At 40.7% G+C, this 26,511-nt stretch overlaps 1 protein-coding gene across 17 annotated transcripts in view; it reads right to left on the reverse strand.

Annotated features, from left to right (window-relative positions):
- The window catches only part of BBX (BBX high mobility group box domain containing), a 139,779-nt gene that overhangs the window by 105,126 nt on the left and 8,142 nt on the right, over positions 1-26,511 (reverse strand). The window contains exon 1 of one of the 17 annotated variants that reach the window (XM_064724959.1): positions 17,656-17,698. The exons of 15 other annotated variants lie outside the window; for them this stretch is intronic. The gene's annotated coding sequence lies outside the window, so the exon portion shown is untranslated. Of the gene's footprint in view, positions 1-683; positions 867-17,655; positions 17,699-26,511 lie in introns of those variants that run through there. One more of the 17 variants, XM_064724949.1, reaches the window with a different exon arrangement.

Below are 26,511 nucleotides of genomic sequence, written 5' to 3' on the forward strand. Positions count from 1 at the left end.
TAATTAATGAACCTGTGATATTTACACTCTCCATTCTGTAAAGAAAAATAATTTTAAAAATCCAATGCAATAACGTAAGAAGACACCTTTCCGTAGAAATTGTCCATCTGCTGCATCTGAGATCATTACAAACACTTTTCTCTAAACCAACCTGGCTTCCTTTCTGAAGGATGCTTGGTAACTGTAAAAAGTACTTTTTTGCTCTTCCTGTCTATAATTTTATTTCCATGTTATAACATCACATCACTCCCTCAAATACATCACACTGTTCTAGATCCACAGTTATTACTAAACCACTGTAAAGTCTCTTCTCTTGCATTACTCAATCCATCCAGAAGTTCTGAAATAATGTAAGTGGGTTTTTAAAGTTGTTTAGAGTAAACTTTACCTTTATCATCTCTCCTTTACGGCTGTATTTGTGTCATACCTATTCATACTTTTCAATGAGAAAAACCAGATACTTACAAACTACGAGCTGTTATTGACTACAGATCTTTGCTACAGCAGAATACATCATTTCCTGAGTATACTCCATTACAGCATTAGTAGGAGTAAAACCATCTAATCGGAGACGGTAACAACATAATTGCCCGTCTCTTGTTATTGAGCCGGGCCAGGTTGTGACTTTTGGTTCCTGCTCCAACAGCCGCCCGTACCCAGGCGAGGCAGGAGCACTCACTCACCTCCTGCGCCGTCCCGCTCACAGGGCTCGCACAGCAGCGCTGGCGGCGCAGCGCTCTGCCATCCTGCCCGCTGTCCTGCGCTCGGCAGCACACCGCGACCACCGCGACACCGCTCCCGCAGCCCGGCGATCGCCTGTCACAAACAGAGCCCGCAGCCACACTCAGACACTCACTCCAGCCCGATGAAAATAACTCTTTCGGGGGAGGAGTAACAGCGCTGTTCCGAGGGAAACGAAAAGCAGGAAGCTGATCTCAGCAGCGCGGGGAGCGCGGACGGGGCGGAGCGGAGGCACGGAGCGAGGAAAAGTGGAGCAAAGACTCGCTGCTTATAGCTTGGCTTTGGCAGTATGACCAAGCAGCACCGCATTACTGAAATACCAGCGCCGGGGCTGACACGGACGCCAGCAGCCCCTGGCCAGGGGCGCAGGCCCGCGGCAGCCCCGCGCAGCGCACTCGCCGCGCAGGTACCGGCCCTGCGCAAGCGGCCCCCACACCCGCCCGCCCTGCTGCCCCACGGCCCCCGCCCCGCAGAGGCCCTGGACGCTTCCCTGCTCGCCCCGGGCCGGGTGAGGGCTGCCGTGGGCGCCGAGCCCGCTACCACGCGTGAGCCGGTTTGAAAGGGCACGTCCTGCGGGACGGACTCAACGCTCCTGCTCTGTAACTGCGGGAACTCCTCCGGCGTGCTAAAAGCAACAGATTATGGCATCTTCTGAAAGACTGAACTGCCGCCTCCAGCGCGTAAATAACTAATTCTGATATAGTTTAAAAGAAAAAGGGAGGGATTCTTTAGGAAAACAGCTTCAAGAACTGAGAGGCTTTTCATTCTAAAACTCAAACTGACTCCAAGCAGGGCTTAACCTAGACAACAGCATCTCCCACCCTTTAAGAGCTCTCTCTGCCTCCACGGGGCTCCGGTTCTCACGGGAAGGCAGCCCACGGGAGCTGGCTCCCTGCGGGAGCTGGCACCCCCGGGAAGGCTGGTGCTGCCGTCCTGCCTGCGCCAGAGCCGGGCTGCTTCTGCTGCCTGCCTGACCCCCACACTCCTCAGCAGTAAGCCTGGTTTGGGTCATTAGGGCAGCGTTACAAAATCTCCACAGAAAACAGTGATATATAGCGTTCTAAATAAACGTGAGCTTGGAAAACAAAAGCAAAAAAAAACACAAGGGAGGGTGGACTGACTACTGTGAGAGCCATCAGCAAATGTTTCAAAGTAATAATTAAAATTCGTAACAGGAAACAGCAAGGCAGTGGATGTTTGTAACTCTCACGCGGCTAGGATCTAATCTATACCTCTCAGCCAAAAGGAGACAATCCCCATGCATTTAGGGCTTTTCTAAATGAGGCTGTGGAGCTAAGTAGGGACACTGCATGGTTTTTACTTGTCTTGCCCTCTTTCAGGTCTCAATGTTTTGCCCCATTAGCTCTATATGGCAAGATGCAGGGTGTTTTGGACTGGTAGGTACAGAGCAGATACAGGGCCAAAATGAAACAGTAAATCAGTTTAAGTGAAGTTCTTACACTTTCAAAAATCACATCTGATGGGATTATATTATAATACATTATACTATATATTATATACTACATTACACTGACAGGAAAACAGAGAACAGAGGTAAGGTGGCCAACCAATTTTACTTTTACCACTTCTTTCATATATTTTCTCTCGTCTGCTCAATACAGGAACCTGTAGCATGTCAAATTCCCATTTAGAAGATTCCATTCCAGATTATGAAACTCAACAACTAAGAAAGTATTTAATGACTGCTTTTAAATTCACTGAGGCTTGCTCACTTTTTAACACTGTTTCAAAGTATGTCCTATACTCAGTCTGTAGACAAATCCATACTGAGCTAGAGGCACAATCACACCTCTCTCCTGGCCTCCCTCCAAAGCCTGTGGCCTTCATTTCCAGGAGTGGACAGACAGGACCCGTGCCTTCGTCCCAAGGCTTCCCAGTTCCCAGCCAGCCTGTGGTGACTGCAGTTGCACTGAATCCTCAGGCTGTAAGCTGAAGGTCACTGATGCAGACACACATCCCCATCTCCAGCTCCTGCGATGGAGCAGTCAGCTCCGACCGAGCAGATGCAAAGCCTCACTGCAGCGGGACCTTCAGGTGCTGCAGCAACATCACAGCAGCCACAAGGAGACTGAAGGCAGCCTCAATCTCAGCATGCAGGCTAGGCCAGCCAGCAGATAAGCAGCAACACACCACATCCTATCCACCTTAATATCAATGCCATTTCTGCACTAGTGTCCTGTAGTCTGGCAGCTTTAACCCTTTTCAATCATAAACTGAGACACTAGTTTTACTCCCATGAGCACTTAATTATTCTTTTTGGGGGAAACTATTAGCACTGGAGAGATATACAGCTGCTTCCTTACTAAGGAAACATACATTTTAAAGCCAGAACTGTATCAAAACTGCAAATGTGATTTACACACTCAGCCAAACAGATTTAATGAGCATTTAAGCCAAGAAGCCACAAAACCTGCATGGAATATTGTGCTGTGGTGATATGTGGACCAACAGTAGACAAGGTGAAAATACAGGTAAGAGCTTTTAATAGTAAACAAGAGAAACAGTAGAGATACTCCCAAAGTATCTGTATTTTCTGATACAATTATTGTTAGATAAATACCTGGATTTCTCTTCAAATCAAAACTAACAATTGTATCACATTACTCACAGCACTGTGAGTCCAGAACACTTGAGATAAATGAGCTCACAAGCCCACCACCAATCTCAGGGTTATTCTGTGTATTTCAGAGAAGCTGTTTCCTACCTGCTGTACAGAAGAGACGCTACAGCAATGAGCGCTGTTTTCTCTCTGCTTCTCAATTTTATACTTAGTTTTGAAAGGGCACTTCTTAGTCCTCACCAAGACTGGTCAGGTAAGTGTTGCTACAGTGTACAGTACAATCTCCTTCCTCCCCTCTACTTTTTCACTTCAGGTACACCTGAGAGTATTTCACTAGATACAGACGAGCAGTCTCTGGCGCTCCTGACATGACAGACAAGGACGATTTTTTTCAGCAAACTCAAAAGCAACAGAAGCATCTCTTTTTTTCCCCCTAAAAGAAGTACTTCTAGTAGCAAATAAATATAATTGACCATTGTTATGAGGTTAACTAACAGATCACTTAAGGCATATCTTTAAAAACTAAGGTACATATTCAGTCTATCCTTACTTGGCAACAAAATAAAACTTTCTCACATCTTTTTAAGTAACCTGCTATTATATTTTGTACATGACTTTAAACTATTCTGAAAGACCCTCCTCTACCAGCCCACTTCAGTCTTTTATTGGTAAAAGGCACTTCATCCTTAAGATTACAGGTCATACAAAGAAAAAGCTAGAAAAACACGCTAAAGTACTGCATTGTTTTTAGTACAAAAAGCTCCATTTCTTTAACCCTGCCTTTCTATGCAAGAAATTTCCATGAGAAACAAGAGTAGCATCTGCTTGTACTTTGAGTAATTACTCTCTGCTCATTTGTCTCTTCTAAGTCTCCTTGACTGAGGTCAAAAAAAGAACAAGTACATTTTAAAATCAAAGTTTACCATTTCAGTATGATTTCACAGCCAGAACTGTTAAAAGCCATGTTATGCCACCATTGTTTCCAAAGCAAAACAGTTTGTGCTTAACAGTACCAAACAGTTAGACTTCTGTCATTATCTTTGCTGACTGGTGTTATTACCCTGTCCAGAGGTCTCCCACTGCACTACAGACACAGCAGCACAGAGAAGGTTTTAACACTGCACTCATTACTTCCTACAGGTCTGCCAAAGAAACTAAGAAGATGAGTCTGTTGGCAGGCTTACATTCATTCTTTCAGGCATCCATATATCTACAGGACAATGTTTTAACATCTTTAAAATAATTTTGGAAAAGATGAAAACCCACTAAATTTTTTCTTGCAGGGAGATCCACATTTTTTAAAGCTTGAAAATGGTCAAATGGGACCATCCTTTAGCTACTAGATAAAAATCTACCTCAGAAGAAGGCATAAGAAAGGAAGTAGCAAGTACTAAATGTGCAGGTATGAACACACTTAGAAGTCCAAGCACCTTCAGTCAAGCAGTTACAGCTTTAAAACCAACTTGATGTTTTGTATTGCTTAAATTACAGCTATCAAAATAAATTTCTATGTGACGATTTCTCACCTCTCATTCCCTACATTAATGACAGGTGGAGATTAGGCACCAACCTGTCTCCAGATTTATTTAAAGCAAGCCAAGCCAGGGGTAGTTTGATCATACATTTACTCACCAATCAGTTTATCTCTCTTGTCCTGAAGTGACATGACTTCTCCTGGCTTGTTGTTTGGGTACTTTTTGAGCATCAAAATCACTTAGCAAATGACCAGGATGTAGAAGATTTGGTCAAAGAAGACAGAAAAAGTAACACTGATTAATCTTGCCTGGGTGAAGGCTTTCCCCTGCTATATAGCAAGGAAATACAGCAGCTCACACCTGCGTTGGGAGCAGCAAACAACAAATTAATGAAACAAACATATATCTTGAGAGGATACTTAATACACTCCAGCTTAACCTGGAAGTGACTAACAGTGAAGACATCCAAACAACTCTCCAATCAAATCTGTAATTTCAGTCTACTATTGCAAGCCCACCTCCAGTAAAATTCAGATCTGAACTGTGCTCACATGTACATAGAGACTATTGCAGCAATACTAATGAAGTAGCATCTCCATTGAAGCTCCACATTTTATTCCAATTCCATGAAGAGATACAATTTTAATTACTAGATTTACACAAAGTCACTATTCACCTCAAAAGAGATGCAATCTCCCAATCCAATGTTTATAGAACACTGCAATACCACACAATTAACATAACACTAAGCAGACACATTAATTGATAAAACATTCCAGAAAACTTTGACAGTTTGTGTATTCAGAAATAGCAGAATCACCATTTTTATGATTCCTGGATCTCAGCACTTCTTAGAAGTTGTATCCAATATTTTCGATATGCACAGGTACACGGTGGTGCTTTCTGAGCTATGCAGTACATTAACAGCACATTTCCATCACAGAAAGCCACTGCCCTGTTACCTGCTGCCCACACCCACATATCTCAAATGTCAGAAAAATTTCAGGTACAAACACCATATCTAAATAATGCACAAAATACCCAAGCCAAAAATCCTGCCAACAAGCAGCCTGCTGTCTCTTCTTATCCCTCCCCCACACTGTTATCCTGAGAAGTTAAATCCCAGGTCTCCTCTGCTATAGGTGGAAGGTACTCAGATACTACATACAATGTGGCAGAATAAAATCCTATTACTGTTGCCCCTTTTTTAGAATTATGAGAACAAGTTACTGGCAAATTTACAGATGCAGAAGTTTACTTCTCACAATGTAAATTCACATATTACTTGCAGCAAAAAACCACCAACACATTACCAGTACCAAAATTTCTTAAAATTAGGAGGGTTTTGTCTAGTTTTGACTTTAAGAATAATGACAGCTGTTCTCCATGAGGTTAAAATGCAATCCCAAGTTTCAAAAAGAAACTTCCATTACTATCATCTTCTCTATTTTCTAGTTCCATTAGAAACAATTTATTAGGACATACACTTCTGATTTCCAAAACAAGCCAGTTTTCTTCTTAGATGTACTGCTGCAATATTTTCTAAACATATGCTTAAAAGAGGTATGCAAAGACTCAAAGAGCAGTTGAAAAGAAAACTATTTCACTCTCCTAATTTACATCAAGTTTTATATTTCCTATCCTCCCTCCTAAATGGAAAACTAATTGTGGTAAAACATCAAGCCCAATTAGAAGCAGCCACTCCACACAACTATTTATCTGAAATTTTCTTTAGAGTGTGTATAATTGTTTTTACAGAATCCTCCAGTATTTGGGCCAAATCTTGTCATCTTTTCTGCAGGGGAAAACAAGCCCCACACTCCCTCCAGTTTCACATATCATTCACTAAGTACTTCACTGAATTCAAATCCTAGTATATATAAAAATCAATCTTTGGAATTTAACTTGTTTTAATGAAATGCTGAAAAACCCTTACAAAAGCTTGAGTTCTGCTTTCAGGATATAGTTGCAATTTTCTTCAGGTTTCAGTATTAGCTTGCACATTAGAAAGCCCAAGTTGGGCACCCATTTGTATATTAAGACAGTAATCAAGTGCCATGTGAAACTTGAACACCAGAACTACAGCTCGGAGTTTTGGAGCTTGATCCCACAGGTGTCACTTCTGCCAGAATTCTGAAGTTTAGCTTTGTCTGGGGATGTTCTGTGACCTTTAGATTTCCTTTTACATTTAAGGCCCAAAAACCCAACAGACCTCTGTAGGCACTGGAAAAAGTTGGAGAACAAAGTGGGCAAGATTCAGAAAACAGGGAAGTGACTTAAAGAAATATATTTTGTCTGCATCTGTGGACAGCTGGCAGCTGTGCCAGCCACGGCAGGAGATGAGATCAGTCTCTGTGGCAGCACTGAGTGCGAAGGAGCAAGCATGGAGGAGAGGTCAGGTCCCTGCAGGTGGGTTGCCATCCCATTCCTGGCATATTCAGGTTACATTTTCCTCCATAAACATGCTTGCAGGAAAAGTGAGCAGGGCAGCAAAAACAGCAGGGAAATAATTTTCATTCAGTTTTACTTAAGAGCAAACCCTGCCTGACCTTTAGCTGTCCTTATGCCACTTTAACCTGCGGCTGCTCTCCCATCCCCACAGCCTCCCCTGCTGCCCCTGCCCTCTGGCAGAAGGAGCCCACCCTGCCCCAGGGTGCCTGCAGGGGTACATCAGCACACACGGATGGTGGTGCTGGAAACAGCTGGCCTGGCACAGCCACTCCTGGGAAGCAGGGCTGCAGGAGGATGGCTGGCCCCAGCCAAGGCCACCACAGCTGTGAGCAAGGACAAGAGGACTCCTCCCTGGAAACATGAGAAGGGGGGGGTTATGCCAGCATGAATGTACCATATAAATACAGCAGCCAACATGAAAATCCAGCAAAAAAAGGAAAAATTTTCAACTATCCCTAGGAATTTCTGCTGCTCATTGTTTCTTATACCAGAGCAAAATATCTGCTGTAACATCCCTTGTGATGATATCTGCTCTTGTCTAACGACCTCACACCAAAGCCAGATGTGACTATTACATGGTCTCCACTAAAAGCTTCTCTACGTTTTGTCCGTATACCATCTAAAACTATGGGAATTATTCTCATTCAATTAAATGAAATGAGAAATTACACAAAACAGATTACCAAAAGTAAAAATTTGTATTTTACTTCAAAAATGCAACTCCCCCCTAAAAAAATTCCCCAAACCTATTTATTTTTCTACATTCTAGCTTCACTCACCAGAAGTTAATGAAGTATGCAAAGTGATATTGCACAAAGAAATACAGCAGATCTCTTCATCAAGAAAAATCATACAGGATGCTTGCACTGAAGTCTAAAATACATGTGTGGAACACCATAGAAGAGGGTGGGTCTCCTCCTGCCACTCCAGCATGGATGCAAGGAACACAGATTCCAATCTACATGTTAGATAGCTGCCCTTATAAATACAACACAGTAACAGCATTAACACATACAAGCACTTTGTTGGTTTTTTTTCTTGTTTTTAACTTTGACAGGAAGAACAGGTTTAAGATAGGCTACTCTTTACCAAAGGAGCTTTACACACGCCAACCCAACATATGTCCTTGTTCTATGTGCAGAAAAGCCACTATACTTTTCAGGGTACAACACTGGCTTGACAGTCATACACACTGTCCTATTCCTGCACTTGTCCAGCACTCCTTAAGTTAAACACAGGTTCACAGTAAGAGTTATTTATAAAAAAAACATCATGCTGTGAAGTGCAGTTGCTGCAGAGCTGACCCACTGATACTTTTCCATCACTGCACTTTGAACTGCAACAGAGCAGTACAATGGCCCATACGAGACTAAAAACCTCCAAGATGCTGTTGTTAAACTTTAGAGAAGTCATCAGCTGCATCCCTGCATCTCTCAACTAGCTGACCACCACTGCTGCTCTTTGGGACCCTGGCTGGTACAGCTCAGGAAAAGGCAGGAGAACAAAAGCAACTGTAAGCTTTGGTGCTGAAAACACCTGAGCAAGGGTAAGTGTGCTCCTCTAGAAGCAAGAGACTGTAGTAACAAGTGATTTGGTGTAGTTCAACATCTTCTCCAACATTTACATTTATATTAAAGTGATCCCAGTATTACAATTCCATCTTTTGCCTGGGTGAACATGTGGCCTGTGAATTTAACAGCATCTTGTAAACCAATGCACAAAGATTAACTCCTTGTCAACAGACACCTACGCAAATCTCCATCACACTAATTGTTCTATTATATTTTTAATGTTACTTTTTCTACCAGAGAGTGGAGGGAGGGTTGGGGAGAATGTTAAACACAGCCTTGATACTAAATGGGTTGGTAAACACTAGGTACTTTAGAGAAACAGAGGTAACTTGGACTCAGTGCTGAGACCTTAGTGCTTACTTCTGTATTTCCCATACATTCCCAAGAACTCCAGTTTTCAATGACAGCTTCTTTATGGAATGGCAGAAAAACAGGGCAAAAATTCTACCCCAAGCACCAAAGGCAGTAAGCTCATCCTCCCCTGCCTCCCTCACTCCTATAAAACCCAAGAACAAGCCCTCTAATAAGCAGATCTTACCCCCAACTAGCTTTCACTTTCAACAACAACAAAACTTATTATCCAAATAAATACCCAGTTAATTGAATAATCATTTCCCAAGAGAAAGTACTGTTTTCAACATCCAGTGCTCTAAAAGAAATTCACAAACAGGATTTGCAACCTCCTAGCACCGGGATAGCTGTTACTAAAGCCTAACCAGATCCTGCCTCATGAAGCAATGTCCAGGACATGTCCTTGTCTCATCAGCACCAATTGTCAGTGACTGGCCCCTGAGACTCAGTAGTTTTGGTAGCTCCTAGAAACAGCAACCTGATTTAAACCAACATATCAAGTACCAGGAACTGCAACTGCAGCAGCACAGTCCCACTCTGCATGATCTAACCTCCCCCTACTCAATGCAAGTTGAACTAGCACATACAGAGCTCCATGCTATCACTGCCAAACCCCTACTGATACTTGTTCTGCCTTATTGAAAGAACCCTTGGGTGACCACAAAACCATGTAGAGACATACTCTTAAGATTTGAGATGACGCTTGGTTTTATCAACATGTATTTTTAAATGCTACATTTGAGCAAGGTGTTTCCAAAAAGCTCATAATGAAGAATCTCTCCACTTTTTCTTCCTAAGACCCTGCATGCTGCACAGCCAACTCTATAGACCTCAAATCAGACTTGGGAGTGATGCATAGAACTCTTGGCTTAGTTACTAAACAGGCCGTATATATTTGCCCATTTGTCTGGCTGGACTCTTTCTTGAGCTGGGCATTTACCAGAGGCCAGTGACACCCTGCATTCCCAAGCTGGTCACAGAGAACAGAGGGCACTCAGCACTTCAGCAGGGAATCTGGCAGATGGGGCAACTCCAATTGTCCCTGAATTAACCAAACTCAGCAAACAGTTGAGGCATTTCAGACAGGATTTGGCAGATAGGGAGAGAAGACCCTGGGTTCCCTGGGAGAAGACACCTATGTTGGAGGGACACATGCCCTGTGCAGTCCTCTTCACCTCCCACCTGTTTCCTCTAGTAATACTGCAATTAGTTTGGAGTTATACAGCAATTGCCATCAATTGCCAAATTATTTAATAATCTTTACTAAGCCTCCCAGTTCAGTGTAACAATTTTAAGTACACCACAAAGCAGGTATCTCTCATTATCATTTCTTTGCCACTGCTGAGAAATGCCATCCCCCAGCATCCACTGCTCTCTGGAAAGCTACTCCTCTGCCCAAAATGACATATGCCACTATACACTCCAGAGCCTTTTTCTGTATTGACTGTGAGGTCAAACTAAAATTAGTTGCTTGCACTACTCTTTCTAACCCTGGGTTAGAAAATCATTATCATGATTGCTGACTTTTTGTGCATAAAGAAATGTAAGAATCCAACTTTACCCTGCCACAGCAGTCTGAAGGGGCAGCAGTAGCAAACTCTGCAAGCCACATTAACATCCACGTACTGTAACTACACTTAACACCGTTGAACACAGACACCACAGTAATACATGATCTTCCACCTTAAAATCTGAAACTGATTTTTTTCATCATATTTACATACAGGTATGTAAGGGTTTTATTCAAGTATTTCACATCAGTATAAGTGACCCACTGCTTCTGAGTTGCAATGGAAGCAAGGCATCTACCTGACTTGTGTGACTGAAAACTTCGAACAGAAGAAATGACAGATATAGCCAGGCTTGTTTCAATAAGCAACAATTACTTAATAATCCACAGCTGAGAGTCCTAATCCTACTGGTACATTACTCTGTGAATCATGCACCTTTTGAACTGCATTGAACAACTTTCACTAGTACATCCATCAAATGCTGAATCCTTGGTAATTATTTACTTTCTAATCATTATTCGAAGATTTTTATGTAAAAATTAGGCTTTCTTTCAAATTAGAGCCAAATGAAAGGTGCAACAATTGAAAATCACAGAATTTTCACTTGAAACTATAAGTATCATCTGACTGCAGCCACTAAAATTACTCAGGTAGCTCTAAACTCAAAGGTTTTTCTAAATTTCAAGCACTCCTGCAAATAGGGGTATAAAAATAAATGTCCCTGAAGCTCACGTATTTTGGCAGGACAATGGTTTATGCTACGTCTCTGTGGCAGCTGCTGATAATGTTCATCTCTATCTTGTCCCATCACCCCTGTCACTAGTGAGGTGTAGGTGTTTTACTGGACAACACATTTGTGCAATAGGTCTGTAAGTCAACAAAATCAATTGTGTAGCAAGTTCCTTTCATCAATATTATTTCATATCAGGCATGGAATGATTTTCACTTCATTCACCTTATATGGCTACTACAGATATCCCCATAACACAGGTTTAGAAACTTTCTCTGCAGCATAATGACAAGCAATTGACACCAAGTGGAATGGAATTTTAAATTTCTTATGAGAGTTGAATTATTTTACTCCTAGTATCTGTCTACTGATTAAGAAAGCTACCTAATTTTAGGCAGCTGTTTCACCTAGTCCTACTGAACTGCACTGTTTCTGTTGAATCTGTTGATTTGCATTGTTTCTGTTGAATCTATTTCACCTTAGTCCTACTGCATTGCACTGTCTGTCCACATAAGCAGAACTGCTCATATTCCCAAAGATAACCTGGTTAATATACATATTTGTCCTCTCACTCAAAAAAACCCCACCAAAAATGGACATCAGCAGATTTAAAATAAAATCTCTAAACACAAATCAAGAGATTCACAAGTCTCAAACCGACACTTTGTGGTCCACTCAATCAGAGATAACCACTTCATCTTATTACTGCTTCTTTCAGTGTTACTTCTGTCAACTAAAACCCTCCAGTCCATGGATTTCTAAGGCAGTCCAAAGAGGTCTTTTAAAAACAAGACTTGGAGCTCAAAGTGCAAGTTAAGCAAGCATGGGGATATAACCACACGTCTTAAATCATGCTTTTGAGGAGACATACTTGATTAACCCCCTTGCTCTTTTTGCTGTGCTTTACATCCTGATCACAGAATGATTCAGGAAAGTGCTGGCCCATCAACAGGTACATGGAAATAAAAGAAAGAAAAGCAGAAAAAGAATTCCAGCAGCCTAAATAAAGATTGGGGCACTGGGAAAAGAAAAACAAAATTTCAGCCTTATGTCCTATATACTAGCCAATAATGTCTCACTAGTTACGACAAGCTATTATTGCCAATAATCCCCTAACTCTAAGACTTGTAGTGACATTTTGATTCTTCAGTTTCCAAAGTAAAATATCTCTGAAGCCTCACTGAAGCAGCAGAGAATTCTTTTACTTCTGCAGTTCCTCAGCCCTTTGTCCCACATCATGATCAGCATTCCTACAGTGTAAAAGTGAATGTGTAAGTTGGAGATGCTCACTGCCAATTTGTTAAACTGTGAATGTCATTTATCACCAAGTTCCTGAATGGTTTCACCCATTCTCCATTTACAGTGACAATGCACGTCATAAGCAAATCACCACCACTTACTGAAAATAAAGTTCCTGTTTTGTTGACCAAGTAAGAATGCTTGAATTTTCTGTCTGGAAGTAAGATTCTTGAGGACACAATCTTGTTCATTTGCCAAAATTATTCACAAATCTAAGAAGCACAAAGGTGGAGTTTTGAAATGTTGGCCTAACCGGCTTATGATCTGAATGCATGCCACTAGCAAAAGGAGTTTATTATCTTTCTTTTCCTTTAGATCACATAATGGCCTATTATAGAACAGTTAGCTCCTGCCACCTTGTGGGACTTCATGGGTTTCCCTGAAAGCTTGGATCATCAGTAAACTAGTGAGTTAAAACAAATAAACATTTGGGAGTTACTTTTCTTGTGATTCACCCTGGTGAATGTTGAAATAAGAGAGAAATATTTATGGAGAGGGTATGCCATTTTGAATATTTCCGGTTCATTATCCCTAGCATTGTTTATATAGTTGAACTGCTGAATTTAGTAATCTTATAGAGGGTGTTTTAAATATTTAAATATCTGTCAAGAGTCCTAAGTTTTGGAAGCTGATGCGTCCAAGTTTAAAATAACATTATGATCAAATATTTGTCATCACCAGCAAATTTCACATATTCAAAATAGATTCCACACAGAAATAATACAAACTTAGACTGAAAATCCTTGCATTCAGGTGCAATTTTGAAACCAAATAACAACCTCAGTCTTATAAAGAATTACATATATGCTTTTCATATGGTGATAACATGCCTAATTCTCCTGAAAGACCCTATTCCATGTATTTACTTTTTAATTGCAATTTGATTTCCTGTTTTATGTTTTTCCTCTCCTCGTCCAGCCACCTCTATCATACATGGCCAACTTAATGAATGAGTCAAGTTCTCCACAGAAGAATAAGACAGTTGGTATAGAAAGACTTTTCCACCACAGTAACAAGAAGGTGAAGATGCAAGAAGGTGGATCCTCATCCTCACATCTTACATGTTGTCTTCTGCCCCTCTGACAGGCAATTTCTCCCACCTACTTTGTGGAGATGCAAAAGACAACAGCAGCTGCAGTAACTGGGAAAGGATGAGTTTCTCTTTTTATTTAAGCCAAACCTCTGCTGTCCCAAATATCAAAACTGAAAGAGCACAGAGGATTGCAGATGATGTGACTCCATGAACCTAATCAACAACCTCAAAAAACCTGCTCCTGTCTGTTCTTGGAGTCAAGTGATTTGTTACAGATGCACAAAAATGTAAGACCAGTTAGGGAGCACTTCTTCCCCCCTATCATCCCTCAACTGCATTAGTGAACTTGGGAGGTCTATCATGCTGTGTACTTGAGGCTAACTGTAGCAAACTTAACTCCTCCAAGTTCCTTGGAACTTCCTTCTGCTAGAGAAAAAACTGTCAACAGACTTGAAACACGAACAGTTCTTCCTCATGTCAAAAGCAAATCATAATCATGTCTACTAAAGGCCTTTAGTAGTTCATAAATGGACTCAAGAACAGTAATTATAGATCCACAGCAAAAGGAAATGCAGCAAGAATATCTTTTTTAATCCATAAACAGAATGAATTTTTGCTCAAGACTGAAACAATAACAAAATGTCAGGCTATAAATCAATTGGCACAGCATACCTGAAGAACACAAATTTTATGTTCCAAATAAAAAGTTTCAGAATCTCGCTAGCTTCCCTGGTAACTTCAGAAGTGAGGTTGTCTCTGACAGCCATCATTTTCCCTCACACACAACCCCTTATCTCTTATATATTTTTAAGGTCCTAGTAGCAATACAATTAACTTACAAGGCAAAGCTCATAGTTGTTCACAACAACCTCTGACCCCACCTCTGCTCCAACACTGAGAATCTCTCCCAGACTGAGGTATGTCAGTGTCCTGACTGTCTGGAAGGCACCAAAACACTCCTCTCACAGCTGTCCTTACCCATCCCAATCTCCACTACAGGAAATTCAGACAGACAAACTGGTAAGGAGCTGCTGGAAGAGTCATCAGTCTGGATGACGAGGGAATCAGAACCACAGAGCATATTCTACCTGACCCCAACACAACCAGCACCATGCAAGGACATGACAGGCATCACTATACCTCACTGTGAGCATTAGGAACATAGACACCTCCTTACCCAGAGCTTATTTGCTTCAGATTTTTCCCTTCTCTGGAATGCCCTGATGTTACGCCAGTCTCACTGCAACTGCAGACATGTATCTAAGAGCCACCTTCAGTCCCTGGCTACAGAGAAAAAGAAAAAGCATGCTCTAGCAACAGAGTGGATCAGATCCAACACCCACTGCAGGTCTCAATAACACCGTAGTGCAAAAGAAGTAAATACTAGGACCTTTGATGCAAGTGAATCATATTCTGACATTCCTTTTATTTTCATTTTATTTCTCTATAAGTCCTATATTCTGCAGTGTTACTAGTCCAGCAGGAAGATCCCTGAGCTAACTTTCTGCATGTCTGCAAGCCCATGGCAGTCTAACTGCAGTACCAGAGAGTCGAGCTAGTACCTTATTCTTCAGGATGCTTTGAAACCAGTGGGAGCATAAACACACTTCTCATACCCTGACTAGACATGCTCCCCTTGGTAAGTGTAAGTCAGCTGGACCTGACAATACAGGACTCCCAAGTAGCAGCAGACTGGAAAGTACCTGATGATTTTTCAGATCTTCCTGGAAGTACTGCACAGTATTCTGAACACCAGCAGCAAAAACTGACCGGCATTAACTTCACTTAAAGTTGTGAGTTCTCCAAGGAGACAGAAACATCTGTTCCAGGTCAAGGAAGAGTCACGACATGGCTTGAGCCTGGTTCCCATCTGAAGCACTCTTGCCTAGCTGTCAGGATAAGATTTGTTTTACACTTTCTCAGAATATTTATTTTTCTACAAAAACACTATTTGGCTTTTGCAAACTTTTATTGAGGGAACTTTCCAAGAAGTTACATAAATTAATTACTTTATTCATGTACTTACTGGAGAAAGAAGTATTTAAAAACAAACAAAAACCCACAAAACAAACCAAACACTACTGGGCCACTTGCTCCTTCTGTTTTTTATTTTATGTATATTCTTATTGATCTACTTTCCCTGTCAACTGTTTAGCTTTACATTTCAAGGAGAAAAGAGGAAAGTTCTGAATCTAATTATCTTATTTCTTGAGAAACACCTCTAAAAATCACCCAGGTTACAGACTTTACCAACTTCTGCACATAGCCTGCTTTATGAGATTTCCAAGAGGAGCCTCACTGCTACATAAACCGGAATACACAATGAGATCCATCTACACCATTGTTTAATTGATACCAAGCCACAAGAGCTTACCCAGAACTGTGCACGTGCCCAAGGATCTGTGCCAAAAGGTCTCAGAGCAGGATCAGGCCCCTGTAAGATTAGCTGCATGTACAGCTTCAATCCTGCAACTGCAATAGCTCAAGGAGACTGCTATGACAGAGGCATTGCAGGACTGGGCCCTAAAATAATCAAGTATATAAAGATCTTTGTGCTCTCCACAACTGAAGCACAATTCTTAAAAATGAATGGACAAAAAACTTTTGTATTTGTGAAATAAAAATCAATTCTTTGGACAACAAGCAGGACCAGCATTCTTCAGGACAAGCTCCTTAAAATCTACAGGCTGTTTTCCCATATTTTGTTTTGTTGTGTTTTTGTTGTTTTTTTTTTTAAGAATTTGTTTTTCAGTTGTTTTGCGTTTTTTTTTCTTGCAGACAGAATTACTAGAATAATACTGCAAGGCCCCTGTCCTAAGCATAAACCCAAGAGATGAAAAGACTCAGTCCAAAAGATGCAAATTTGATCACATTTAAAAAAGGTGAGTAGTTAAAAAACCTGATAGCACTAGCTGGAACTGCAGAACAAGGATGGGAGGTAACTTCCTTGGGATCTACAGATTCACAGTATAGCATACAGATAGTTAAATCTGAAATCAGAAGGTGAACAAGATATTAAGAGTTTTCTGTAAATCAGATTCTGGTTTGCTCAAGACTGTATACCAACTGAGAAAACAGAAGTTATTTAAAACCCTAGGTGCACACAGACTAGCCTAAGAAACGAAAGCACAAGATCCATGAATTCTCAGTCTTAACTGTTTTGAAAGACAGTCATTAGATGTGCTTGTTACTGACCCAATACTAAACTATAAGTTCAAACTTGGCACCTGAATTACAAAGTACCCTGCAAAACCCCACACCGCCACAAAGCTGATTTCATTCCAGGCCACTTGTGCCAATCCTTACAGCAAGAAGCTCTGGTTGAAGAGCTGAACTGAACACGCTGAAATATGTGAGTAGAGACAAAGCCTGACTTTATGAAGTCCTTCTGAGCAATAGGATATTTTAGCTCATTCTAAGAACGAGCACAAATATGTTTCTATCACCTTCACACATCTTGTACAGCAAACACAACATGCCTATGCATCCTTGCAAAACTCATTTGCATTAGGAAGCATTAGGAAGAACAGAGGGCAATATTCACACAGCACTACATTAAGAAGAGACCTTGGCTTGGAAGAACAGAAGACCAGGCCCAAAGCTCTGACCTGCAAGGATATTTTCCTATCGGGCAGCACAAGCTCTTAGGTGTGGAGGAAGAATCCTGAATCGAATTCGGATGCGAACAGATTGCTCTAGTCTAAGTTCACAAGTACTCAATGAGGAAGCTAGAAATTAACAGGTAACACTTCATCACCATTTTTCCAATCAATAGAGGAAAGTAATGTGCACAGGGCAGATATTTTAGTAATAAAGAGGTAGTCGGTGAAGTAAGTTTAACAGTCATGTAAGAACTTGCAGGAAGTTTAGGAATTCCATACTTCATTGTACCACCAGCCATCTTGGTCTTACCTGAATATCCCTGAGTCTACTCTGCAGACTGCACAATGGGGGTGGGTAGCACTGGTTCTGAAATGTTTGTAAAATGCAGTTAGTTGATGCCTACAAAAGCACACAATAGAAGAATAAAATGTTATTACACCCTAAAAACATGCTGTTTAATGGAATATGGAATATGTAATATATAAATGACAACACTACCTGTGTTCTAGAGTACACACTCTTAAAAGGTTTGTTATATACCTGTTCAGAAAGTGAATTTTTTTGATTCTCTGGTAGGGTGGACCGGAAGTCTATCTCTCCAGAGGAAGAAGCAGAGAAAGATCTTTTTCTAGATCTTCACAATCAACAAGCCTCAGTGTAAAATTTTCCCCAAGTATTATCACACAACTACAATTAATGCAACTGCCATTTTACCCTGACAGAGCTAACAAAAAAAAACCAACCGACAAATGTGGACAACTCTTCTCAACTTTCTGCCCTGCTACTCACTAACTACTTCTTCTTTCAGGAACTGGACAACACTTTACACTGGCAGAAGCTATCACCACCCCACATTTGCAAATGGTAAAAATGCTTTATTTGGTCTCCATAGCTGAAAGGGCTATAGTGGCATACTCTACCTTTATTCTAAGGCTACTGTATACTTTCAATCAGTTTCACTTTGTAAAACTGGAAAATTCATGCCAATCACTAGATTTACCAGACACTGCTAGAGTACATGATCCTGTAAGATCTCAATGAGATCCACAAATTCTGACTTTTAACAAAATCTTTATTTCCACTGAAGTCTGCAAAAAAGTTCTCACTGAACTCAGCATGACAGTGACTACACCTAATGGGGTGCAGCTCCTGGGCAACAGCACAGCTCTTTTTTGGATGGGGGATGGGCAAAATCAAACATATGGGTAAGCAGCCCCCATCACTTTTGGTGTGTGGGAGAAGTACTTGGGGAAGCAACAGAATCTGTTTTGCAGACAGTGCACAACATGTATGATACTTTGTGAAGACATCCCTCTGCAGTTCACCTTACACAAACTTGAAGTGCTCAGGCTAAGACAGTGCACCTGTTTTTCCACTCCCTCTGTGCTTGGCTACAGCCACCACAAAAGCAGACTGCTTGGCAGAGACTACTTTGGTTCAGCACTAGCAGAAATGCTTCTGGTTCCTCAGCTTAAAATTGTTCCAAAAAAAAAGACTGGCCCATCATCTAAATATGGACTGCCGGCTGATTATTTCACTAAGTTCATCCATATGACTAACTCTCAAAAGAAAAAGGAAAAAAGTGAGTTTTGATTGCAGTGATGGGACACCATCACCACTACCATCACCCACTGCCACCTCTTCCCCTGTCCCCCAGTAAAAAGTACAAAGGAGTGAGGGTGCCTCAATTCTTCTGACCAAATGCTACTGATGCAGTTTCAGAAATGTTTTAAACACACAGGTCTCTTAACTGGTTTTGCCACAATCCCCCAGACTAACACAACCAAATTCTGTTCAGCAGCCTCAGTGGAATTGCACAAGCAATATCAACTCTGATTTCAGACCAAAGCGAATTTTACACCCAGATTTTGTAGCCTGACCAGTAGCCCATTCCAATGTAACCCAGCAGGAGAACACTGCTAAGCACACGCAGATTAACAGGTTTCTCTGAGACATTTCCGACAGAACACTGTCAAAGATACAAATTCTCCTGATAAAACCTTGGCTCCAATATTTATTTTCTGAAAGGAATGAAAGCCTCAACATTTTATGCGTCTATAAGGGGAGGGGAGGAAGAAGCAAGTTAGGACAAGAATTATGCAATCCTATGAAAATGCAGTAATTATAAAATCAGCGACATTGTAGAATCACAGAATGGTTTGGGTTGGAAGGGACCTTAAAGGTTATCTAATTCCAACTCCCCAGCCATGGGCAGGACACCTTCATCTAGACCAGGTTGCTCAAGCTCCATCCAGCCTGGCCTTGAACAATGAGGGATGGGGCAGCCAGTGCAGTCATCCCATCACAGTAAAGAATTTCTTTCTAATATGTAATCTAAATCTACTCTCATTCAGTTTGAAGCCATTGCCCCTTGTCCTGTCACAACCTGCTCTCATGAGAAGTCCCTCTCCATCTCTCTCACAGGCCATATGAGGTACTGGAAAGCTGATACAAAGTCTTCCTGGAGCCATGTCTTTCTCAAGTCAAAAAATCCCAACTCTCCCTGCCTGTTCTCATAGGAAAGGTGCTGCAGCCCTCTGATCAAATGCGCACCTCTCCTCTGGACTTGCTCCAACAGGTCCATGACTTTATTATACTGGGGATCCCAGAGCTGGATGCAGTTCTCCAGGTGGAGTGCCACAAGAACAGCATAGTAGGTGAGAAGTAAAAAAAGCATTCTGTTGGAACACTTACATTTAAAAAAAGCTAATTGTTTTAGAGCAGTGAAAAACATGAATGCTTCAGTAATAAACAGCTCCTATCAAAAAAGTTACCTAAATATATGACTATGCTATTTTCTTACTGATCTTGAATCAAATGCATGTGAAAGTGAAAATGACGACCCTTCCAGGATGAGTGATTCATCTTACTTTGGCTTGTTCTCTTAAGAGTAAGAAATAGTCAGTGATTTTCCTGTTTCAATTTTTTAAGGAAGGTTTTCTTTTTATTTCTTTATAAAAACTGGCCATTTTAAACATTTGCAACCTGCAATAGCATTTTGACCTTTGCTCCAATTTTCCTCTGATTTCTATTCAGCTTTCTAATCTTATCATATTTAGTTCTACTAGACCACAATAACTGCTGAGACTTTGAATACCCTATACATTGATACAAAAGAAAATAGAAAACCAGGACAAAGACAGGATCACGAAACCTATGTTTGCACCAGAGAGTGAAGGCCATAAAACCACTTCTTGAAGTGTGTAATTCCTCCTTTTTGGGAGGCAAGGGCAAAACTGCATTTGTACACAGTTTGTGTCACTGTACCACCAGGCCTCAGGCACACTGCATTTCTGAGCACAACTCCTCTCTTACCTGAGGTCTAACTCTGCACTCCTTAATGGTCACAAACACTGCAACACAGTTCCCCTGCTGCAGAAAAAATGCATGGAGCTGCAGAGTCAATACACGTTATCAAGCTTTTTGACTGCACGGATGCGATTAATATTTTGGTAGGGTGGGGGGTAGAATTTGTGTCAGCCACAGAGCTGCTATGGCATATATACCAATTTATTTTCCCTTATTTCTTTTCCCTTTAACACATTAGCAATACATACAGCATCCAGTAACAACCTGGTTTCATGTTTTGCTTTCTCTGACCAGCAGTGCTAGATTCCTTCCTGGATGTTGTAAAGCACCACCTCAACCATTAAAGTCACAATCACATACCACATAGTCAAATGGAAAGCTTGTAACAGCAATTTAAAAATAATTAATTTTTTAATATTAAGTACATATCTGTGTAAACAGAGATCTGTTGATCTCTATCTTTTAGAAGCTACAGAGGAGTCTAGCATGCACAACAACAACAACAAAATATGGCCACAGTTTTACCTATTGAGCCTAGGTAACCTTCTGCATTCCTTAATGGCAGAAGATACTGCCCAAGGCATCTGCTATTACAAACAGGAACCAGATAATAGATGCTAAAGTCATCTAAAAAATATATATTCTGCTTAACAGAAATAGATACTGTTGCAAATGAACTCTTTCTGAACAAAGAAATCATATCAGCATTTCAGATGTTATTGTTGCTAGATGTGTTTTAGCAAAAAAATATCTAATTGCAATTTGCCTTTAAATTACAAACCAATGCTAAATTCCACTGTAATATTATGTAACTCAATTTATATTAAAATAGATTGCAAATGTTTGAAGTCAAAACTGTAGACAAAGCTCAAACACTCAACAGGTACTTCCTTGAAGTACCAAGAACAAGTCTTAGGTTTAGAACTAAGTTACCTGAAACTAATACCTTCCATTGCATCTGCAGAGTCTTTGCTCCATAAGTCACTTAATGGCACTTCCTGTAAAGCCAGGAAACTGACTGGGAATTGAAAGAGTAAAATTACTTTCTTTCTGTTCTGAGAAAACAAAGAAGTTTGAGTTCTGTTAGCTCTAAAAGCTTGCATTCACTTAAGCAGAATTAGTTACCTTACTAGAGATAATATTTTAGTTTTATTTTAAGTGTAAAATCTATTTGCATTTATTTATGTGTTTGTGCAAGAGTGTAGTTTTATTAAGTAGGACACTTTTAAAGGCCACAATCAAAAAAAGGCATAATTTGTCATATCCTAAATAAAAACTTTCTTAACAGCTGCAATCTAGATAAATGCACATAGGCCATGAAATCACTTAGAAACTGTGTAAGAGGCATACAGTCCATGCTCTGAAATAACAACAAAAAAGTAGGGCCTAATTTAGTGTAAAGGATAAATTGGGCAACATATTTTAATGGTGTCTACCAATGGAGACTGCTCCTGAAAAAACAAAAATACCAAAGCAAAATGAGATTACAAGCACCAATTTACCCCATGTGTTTATTGAGCGCAATCCTGATTTAAATCATCTCAATAGGTATAACTGGAATGTCAAGGCAGCAGACACGGGAGCATACGTAGAGAGGGGCTCACAATGGCCAGGAATAGGAGGCATTGGAGGCACTGCTTTCAGTGTGCCTGCCCCCACTCTCTCCTTCAGCCCTACTCAATCTCTGCAAAGCCTGTTAGAGCTCCACAAAACACCATCCCCCACTCAAAGGTATTTTTTCCCCCTCTAGGATCCTTGAATAAGAGAACATATACTGTCCCCACTGTAGATCTGAGCTGCGCCCTTCTCTCATGTAACCCACTGCATGGGGATGTCTGTGATGACAGCCTCACCTCCATTTTTGATTTCCTTCTTTCTGCGAAGAGTAACAGCAAACGTCAAATGCAGCCCTGTGGGTCCATCCAGAAAAGCAAGGCTGCACACAGAAACCAGATCAGCTGCGGCAGAGAAACCAGCAGAACACTTCTTAGACAAAACACAGTATCTGGTCCGTTTTCTCAGGTGCTTCCCTCTGTGCACTCCAGCATCCTCTCGCTCACTCTGGCCCCATCAGCACATGGTGCAGCGAAACAGAAAGCTCACAGGGACATCCTTGAGAGTCAACTTCACTATATAAATAAATAATCCATTTCCTCTAGGCATCTCTCTCAGGAGGGCAGGATCTTCCTCTGCTGATTAAAAACCAGGAAGACGTCGCAGGCACACAGATCCAAAAGCTTTGTTTGGAGCTCCCACCTGAGCAACAGGCCCACCCTGAGTAGCAGCAGACAAAGTGATTTCAAAATCGGCAACTGAGTATCCAGATCCCTTCAACAGCTTCCTCCAAAGGACTCTGAAGCACCAAACTATGGCAAGGGCACTCACACTGTGTGAGATTTTACCTGGGTCACTTTCAGCCACGGACTTTATTTACCCTCTGCTGCTTTGGTACACCGTGCTGAGGTGAGACAGCCGAGCACAAGCACATACAAGAGATGCAAGGGAAATACTTAACTCTCAAAAATTATTTAACACACACACACAAATGGGCAATTTTCTCATATTAATGGACATCTCATGGTAATAAGAAATGGACAAATTCCACCATTACACTTAGTTACCTGTCATTTACTTTCCTTATTTAAGGTCTTCCACACTAAGAAATAAAGTTAAGAACTTCCTTTCTTTGCTCTACTTCTGACACTTGTGCTTTTTATTTAGTCCAACCATTTTAGAAGAATGGCACTAGAGCTTCTGTTTACTCTTTCAGCACTAAAACACATTTTTAATCAATACAACAGAGGAAGTAAATTGTGAATAATTGTCTGCATTAATATATTTGCTACCAGCTTTGTCATTCTTTAATTTGCACACACCAAATTTCCCCCTATAAACACCTCTGTTTCTTCAAAAGCAGTTGGAAATTAATTATGCTGGTTTTATTTTCTTATTAATTCATGTGGTATAGTTCTGTAATCAGTGCAGGATCATGCTGCAATTTTGCATACTTGTTTCAAAATACATTATGAGCACTTGATGATTGATGTTTAACACAATGTATGAAAGAGCATCTCAAACAAATTAGAGGGAATACAAATAAAGAAATTTAAGTAAGAAAAAGAATTACACATATATTCAAACAAAAGCTAAACCCTGGAACTCACAAGTTTGCGGCATGGAACACTGACTGATTAGAACTGAGCTAGGCAAGAAGTTTACACTACTCCACACGAAATTTGGATATAAAGAAACCTTTTGGAAAGAGAAAGAACAGCTGAAGATAGCTTTACCAAAAAAGTGGAGGTGAAAATGGTACTTCTTTCCAAATCTATCATCTCTGCCCATTGATTTGAAGTACATCAGAATACTTTCTTTCCCTAGACAGACAGCCAACTTGTGAAGCAAACATACTTGAACAAAATGGCTTACGTGCCAGAAGACTTATCATCTACCAAATGGCATTCTCACACTTCATGCTCTTCCACCCTCTTCTCATTTACAAGAACTCGGCATGTTTCAGCAATGTCTCTCTCTATTCGCAGGTCAGGGATGGCCTATAAGTTTGTGAGTACAACAGGTGCCAGTCCCTGGCAGGACTATCTGCACATGAATAACTAAGAATAATGTGAAATCTGCATCTTTCCTGAGGAATTACAGGCCACCAGAACTTCAGCCAGCAAACCTTCAAAAGGGTGCACACTGCTGATGATGCAGGTCTGGTCCTGGCTCTTTGTTCAGGAATTCACCTGTACAATTGCAACTGCAGGATCAGGCTCTTCAGCCATGAGGTTCAGTGAAACTGATGCTCCTGTACTTCCCCCCTAAGTCAGCATGATGTTGCTGACTGTAGTTCACTGCAGGCAGGATGTGGCTCAAAGACCACCACTTAAGGAAAGCAAACCCAAACACAGCCACCCACAAAAATGAAATGAAGTAAGAAATCAAGTCCTCCCTCAGTCCTTCCATTCTCACCTAATGTTTTCTTTATCCAGCTTCACCTTCAAATTTCTCTCGAAGTCTCTCTTAAACATTGCTTTGCCAACCACAAAACAATGCATTCTCTCACATACACAGACAAAAACTTAGAATTATTTGTTTCATAGAAGAACACACAGGCTGCAGAGGGAAGATGTACCATTCTACTGCAAGAGACGTAATCCTAACTATTACTGTGTGACATGATTTCCCCACTCCCATTGCTGGGTACCTCTTGACTGTGCAAGGCATGAGTACAAATGAAAAACAAAATATTCGAAACAAAAAGATGGCCAACTTCTAACAAGATTTAAGTTTAAAAGTCCTTATGTAGCCAGCAGAAAAAACATACTGGGCAATGAAGTGAAAGGTATTGGTTGAAAGCCATCAAACACTGAAACATTGCCTGACACTCTGCAGCACAGTACATCACCAATCCCTTACCCAGCTCACCTGTGCACAGGACCAGGCTTAAGACTTCCTCACCTGAATCCTGCAACAGGCCATCTCAGTTCTCAGGAACAGAACACCGAGGAGCAGGCCTCCAATGCGGGTGCCTAATCCTGCCCTGGGGACCCTGGGGTTTCAGAAGCACAGGACAAAGCCCCTCCCAGCAGTGAGGGTGGCAGAAATCTTCCTGCTCCTACACCTGTGTAAGAAGAGAGCGATCCCACAGCCAGGAAGCAGTGAGGGGCATTCCACAATGTCTCAAAGCAGACAATTTGCTACACACATAATGCCTTTCAGAAAGAAAACATGATAAACCCTCAAACAAAACACCACACAGCCAGAGGGAAGACACCTTCCCACTTTCCCTCAGAAAGGGAAGGTGTAGACAGGACTTGATAAGCTTCTTGTCAAGAGAGCTTCCACTTGCATTAAGTTCCATAGATCCCATGTTGTGCTAGTCCACTGAATTATTTTTATCTTTGCTGAATGAGGCTCTGTGACATTAAGGGTCAATAAAATGCTGCTTCTTACTTTCAGCATTTGCTACATTTTATAAAATGTCTTATTTAGAGACACCCACGTGAAAGATTTCTGACAATGAAAATTCCATGCTTCCTAAGCAACTGATTTTCTTAGTGTAGCCTCATAAAATCCTGTTAACTTTCCTTTCCCTCGCTAAAAATTGAAATGTTGTTGTACTAGGTTTCTTTGTACTCAGATATGCCTGAAGCTAGTTTATTTTCACATGCTGAATTGTCCACGCTCATAAGGACTTGCTATTACATTATGCATTTGTGTGCTATAAAGGAAAAAGCACGAACACTGGAAAGTGTCAAAACCATGTTTTTCCTCTTTGTTGATTCATTTTTAAGTAATTAAATTTATTAGAAATAATAAAACACTGCTACCATTGTGACAACATTACAAATAGGTCTACACCCAGGCATTAAGTAAAGTGTGCTTTACTCCTCAAATATACCTTCAATTTTTACATCAAATTTTTATTTTAGGTAACAAAACACCGGTAAACAGCAAATCTGAAAATCTTACATATGTTTACTGTCTCTAGAAATAAAAGTACAGTAAGCAAGTTACTCTATCACAATACTGCCAGAGTGCCAAAGTAGTTACTTCTGTCAATTCCATGTTTTATAAGAAAAGCTGTCATTTTACATTAGATTATGAATATGAAAAAATAATTTAATTGTGAAGAACCATTTCACATTAATCACATTTTAAAAACATCACTATGAAGAATCATTTTCTTCCTTGCATTAACTTTACCAAGTTAGTATTAAATAAATATGGTGATAAATACTGCAATAAACAGCGATTTACATACCATGTTTACTGGCAAAAGCTCTTAAGTAAGCTCTCCTCCTACTTTACACTGTCTTGTCAATAAATATAACCAAATTGTAAGTCAGTAAC

This window comes from Zonotrichia leucophrys, chromosome 1 (genome assembly GCF_028769735.1).
Source record: "Zonotrichia leucophrys gambelii isolate GWCS_2022_RI chromosome 1, RI_Zleu_2.0, whole genome shotgun sequence".
NCBI lineage: Eukaryota > Metazoa > Chordata > Aves > Passeriformes > Passerellidae > Zonotrichia > Zonotrichia leucophrys.